This window comes from Paroedura picta, chromosome 11 (assembly GCF_049243985.1).
Source record: "Paroedura picta isolate Pp20150507F chromosome 11, Ppicta_v3.0, whole genome shotgun sequence".
Classification (NCBI taxonomy): domain Eukaryota; kingdom Metazoa; phylum Chordata; class Lepidosauria; order Squamata; family Gekkonidae; genus Paroedura; species Paroedura picta.
This window is the reverse complement of record NC_135379.1, coordinates 65,443,488-65,448,666: the sequence shown is the minus strand read 5'-3', so window position 1 is coordinate 65,448,666 and position 5,179 is coordinate 65,443,488. Positions and strand designations below refer to the sequence as shown.

Here is a 5,179-nt window from a genome sequence, read left to right as displayed (position 1 = left end):
CAGCCAGGCCACCTTAATGGTAGTTCATTAATTGCTTCAGAGCCACAGTCCCAAAAGCACCACATGGCACCGAGGGGGGAATGCAACTAGGAAGCAATGAAATGGGGGAGCCGGATGACCAGGGGGGCTGGTGGGAGAAGCTGGAGGGGGCCGAGGGAGGGGCAAAGGAAGCTTCAGGCACGTTATTTCGTCTGTGTGTAAATGGCCGCTTAGGAAGAGGAATTCCATAGCAGTTTTGTTGTTGTTTTGGAGGCTTTTGAATTTTTTTTGGCATCTCTGGTCAAAGGCAGACTTTTCAGGATAAATCTTCCAAAAAGAAGCCAGTATTGCTGATTAAGACGCAGTTACAGAAGAATCAAACAGAATCAGGAAAAGTTCAAAGACCCTTCACAGTAGCAGTCAATAATAACATTTATTATCCAAGTTTTTCTAGAGCTTGTATGGGTTAAGGAATTTCTTGTCCTTGGAAGAGAATGTCAAACGCTGAATTTTAATTTCATGTCAGAATCTCACCTTTTGAGTCCTTTTGTTGCAGTATAATGAAATTAAGCAAGCTGAATATGTTGCAGTGCATTATATTCATTACAGTGGAACTGTCTGTTCCCACCTCTGACGTTTGTGTGCGTGGAATTAGTCTCAGGGTACAACCCCTGCTCCCTAGTTCTGCTTGTGAGTTATGCATTGCAGACTGCAAGGGCTCCTCTTGTCCTGAATCCAGCTGTGCCCATCCCTGTATTTTCTTGCTAGGGAATGGATGTGGATAGGAACACACACACGTCTTTGGTGCAGGAACCTAAGAGCAAGCAAAAGGCAACATCACATATATGCAAAACCAAAACCAAAAAAGGAACACAACCCAACCTTTACAGGTAGGAACTCAGACGTTGAGCTGTACAATAAAATAATGTAAAAATGGTAATTATTTATTATAGTGCACAATTAAAAACAGAATAAAAACTACATAAAAACTATGTTTGGTGTAGTGGTTAGGAGTGCGGTTTGGTGTAGTGGTTTGGTGTAGTAGGGCCAGTTTGGTGTAGTGGTTAGTAGTGCGGACTTCTAATCTGGCATGCCGGTTCTATTCTGCTCTCCCCCACATGTAGCCAGCTGGGTGACCTTGGGCTCGCCACGGCACTGATAAAGCTGTTCTGACCGAGCAGTGATATCAGGGCTCTCTCAGCCTCACCCACCCCACAGGGCGTCTGTTTTGGGGAGAGGAAAGGGAAGGCGACTGTAAGCCACTTTGAGACTCCTTCGGCATATAAGAACCAATTCTTCTTCTTCTTCTTCTTCTTCTTCTTCTTCTTCTTAGACTTTTTGGAGACCAGCTTTTTTTCTGAAGCACATGAGATTCACTCTCAGCACAGAATTATATAATAGCGAAGAGTGGTGAGCCTAAGCATATGTCATAGGAGGTGGTCCCATTCAACCACTCACCTACACTTTATAATTGTGCACTATAATAAATAATTACCATTTTACATTATTTTATTGTACAGCTCAACTTCTGAGTTCCTTCCAACATCACATATATGACCTGGATAGCCCAGGCCAGCCTGATCCCTTCAGATCTCGGAAGCCAAGTAGGGCTTGCACTTGGAAGGGGGACCTCAGGACCAGGGTTGGGACAGGTTGGGACCAGGGTTGTGACATGGGGGCAGGCAATGGCAAATCCCTATGAATGTCTCTTGCCTGGCAGCCAGACAACCTGGCCCTATGACACTCATGCCATAAGATAAATAAACAGTAAATACATATGTATATATATATATATATATATATATATATATATATATATATATATATATATATATATATATATATATATATATATATATATATATATATATATATATATATATATATATATATATATATATATATATATATGAAAGGAAATGGCAAAGGGGGTAGCTGTGTTAGTTTGTCAAAGCAACACAGAACAAAAATCTTGTGTCATCTTAAAGATAATGTAATTAATTTCAATTTGAGTTTCTCAATTCCCCCAGTGGGTCTTGCATGCCAGCATTTCAGAGGTTGTTGGGGGTAAAAAAATGGAATGAAATCACTTTCAAGAAAACAGAGATGTGACATCAAGCCTCTATAGGAATCGCCAGAAATTCACCATAACATTTTCAAACAATTCCTACAGAGGTGTGATGTCACTTCCGGGTATCCCTGGAAGTGACACCCAGCCATTGTTGACTGTCCCTGCAAGGTCCTAGCCATGACCGTCTTCTTCAGATAGATATGCGATGGAAAACAGCCCTGGGAGATTTGATGAGGTGCTTCTCTTTTCATTACATTTTTATACTTGAAAGGCTCTTAGTGTAGTTCACACCAAACCCTGACTCCTGCCCCCCAGCCTGCCCCATAAAATTCCTCAGTTTAAAGTCCCATCAGGTCTCTGTCTGACAGAGAGGGCTGCCACCCACGAAAGCTCATATCCGTGCTGTTAGTCTTAAGGTGCCGTCGGATTGTTGTCTTCTATGAAAGGAGATCAAGGGTGGGGAGAAGATAATGGTCAGATGCTGAGAAGAGCATCAAGGAATTCTGGTGCCCGGTTGGCAGCCCTTGGCCTCCAGCAAACTAGATATAAAAGTGAAGTACTTTTAGCTCCTCCTATTACTGCTGCTCTTAATTAAAAGCAACCACAGTTATGCATTCCACTTCTGAACTGAATTTTCTCCATTCATCTGGAGTCCTGGAGAGGAGTTGTAATATTTAAAACATGACAAGGGAGACCTCTTTATTTGGGCGTATCAGTCTCTGCAGAGGTCAGGCTATTATCCTGTTAGCCCTGTAAGGCCGTTCTCTCTGTCTAAGGCGGGGATTGCCAACCGGGGAACTCTGGGGTCACGCAAAAACTCCCCGGGGGTTACTTGGGCTTTCCCAGAATTTCGAAAGGCCTCTGACATCTCTAGGTGTCACCAGAGCCCCCACCCCCCTGTCCCTCTGCAGCCCCGGTCTCTTTCTCCACAATGGAAACAGTCAGTGGTCAATTGGTTTGATTAGCCGGGTCCCCCAACTGACCTCTGTGCCCTGCTGTCTGGGCTCCTGATGTGCACAGAGGCAGAAGACAGAACTATCCAAAAGCCTCCTTTATCTTTTGGATTGCCACCTCTCCAAATGAAGCTTGGTAAAAGAAAAGAAGTAAAATGGGATTCTGCCATGGTGACCTAGGAGGCTTATTCAGGAACCTGGAACAAAAGTTGAATTCTCTTCCATTATCTGCTGTCTGCTGCCTCAGTGCCTTTGCGCCAGTCTGTTCTGATAGCACACCATCTCCCTTAAGAGTGAAAAGTGTAACCTCCAAATTGTGCCACAATTTCCTTCCGATCAGGTTGATTAAAATGATCCTAAATAGGGGATTTGCAGCTTTTGCCTTGCCTAAAAGCTGTTGAATCACAGACCTTGAGTAAAAGCTCCGGCCACAATCTTTTGTGTGACAAAATTGGCAGCGGCAATGAAGCATGAAGCATGTTCTGGTCCCACTTCCTTGTTCGTCCTTCTTCCTTTCTGCAGAGGGAGTTTCATGGCTGGTTTTGCTGTTTTTGGCTTCCTGGTGGCCAGTGGGAGAAAGTGAGCCACCACAAAATACTAAATATTTTGTATGACGTTTTGTTGCAATATACTTCTCTTAAAAGGAGGCCTACAGAAGGCACAGAACAAGAGGTATCAAAGTAACACCCCCCTGCTGGAGGCGGTGGCAGCCTGGGTGCTACAGTTCTCCAGTCTCTTCGCCGGGGGGACTTTAACGTCCATGCTGAGCTGCCGTCCTCCAGAACTGGGCAGGACCTGGTGTCAACCATGGCAACACTGGGGCTCTCGCAGTTTGTTGTTGGCCCCACCTACCAAGCAGGCCACACCCTGGATCTCATTTCCGGCGCAGGTCTGGATGTGGATCTGGTCACAGCAACCGCTGTGCCATGGTCAGACCACTACGCTCTGAAGGCTTGATTAAGACTGCCACCCCCTCCTCGGTTGGGAGCTGAGCAAATTTTAGCTTGCCTACATAGACCTATGGATCCAACTGGGTTCCTGAATGCTCTGCGGGAGCCATTGCCTCCTGGCACTTCTCTCAATGGCCTGGTCAGCGACTGGCACGACAGACTGCTGACTGCCATTGATGAGAGAGCTCCCAAATGCCCTCTCCGCCCCCATCTCAAGCGGGCCCCTGGTACACCGAGGAGCTTCGCAATAAGAAACGGGACCTGAGACGGCTAGAGCGAGTTTGGAGGAAGACTCGTGACGAAGCCTCGAGAACATCTTATAGAATGCAGATGAAGGCCTATGAGATGGCGGTGAAGTCAGTAAAACACAATCTTTACTTGGCTACCATCACATCTGCACACTTAATTTGTTTGCCTCCACACTTGTCTCCATTTTATCCTCACAACCACCCTGTGCTGTAGGTTAGACTGAGAGAGTGTGCCCTGCCCAGGGTCACTCTGTGAGCTTTCATGGGGGAGTTGAACCTGGTTCTCCTACTTCCTAGTCTAGTAGCACCTTAAATAAGGTGACCAAATTGTCCCACTTTTGGAGGGACGTCTGGGGGCACCTGGCAAATTGTAATGTTGCAAGTAAAAATATATCTATTACAATACTATTTTTGCATTCTATGCGTTCTATGAAACTTTTTGTTGCTCCATAGAGACCAAATTTTTGATCAAGAACCCCCCCCCCCCCCCGGTCAATGGTGTCCCGATTTACCAATGTAAATGCTCACCTTACCCTTAAAGTACCTGAGGAAATGAATGTACCCACCCTCTACGGCTCACTCCGCTAGGAACCTGGACGTGATCCTTGGTGCTTCCCTCACAATGGAAGCCCAGGTCACAAAGGTAGCGAGGCTGGCATTCTACCATCTCCGCCAAGCCAAGCTACTAGCGCCCTACCTGGCCCCGGAACACCTAGCCACAGTGATCCATGCGACAGTCACCTCTAGGCTGGACTTCTGTAACTCGCTCTACGCAGGCCTGCCCTTAGCCTTGACCCGGAAACTACAGCTGGTCCAAAACGCAGAGGTCAGGATCCTCACACCAACACCGTGGAGGTCCCACATCTGGCCCACCCTTCACCAACTGCTGTGGCTGCCAGTTGAATTCCGGATCAGACTAAAGGTTCTGGTAATTACCTTCAAGGCCATTCGCGGTCAGGGCCCAGTGGACCTGAGGGA

The 5,179-nt window shown here is 46.4% G+C and overlaps 1 long non-coding RNA gene across 1 annotated transcript; it reads right to left on the bottom strand.

Annotated features, from left to right (window-relative positions):
- Positions 1-393: 393 nt before the first annotated feature.
- LOC143820904 (uncharacterized) lies at positions 394-4,809 on the bottom strand. The gene is made up of 2 exons (XR_013225592.1): positions 4,768-4,809; positions 394-793 (listed from the first exon to the last, which is right to left on the bottom strand). It is a non-coding gene; the product is annotated as an uncharacterized LOC143820904 (long non-coding RNA).
- Between the last annotated feature and the right edge of the window lie 370 nt (positions 4,810-5,179).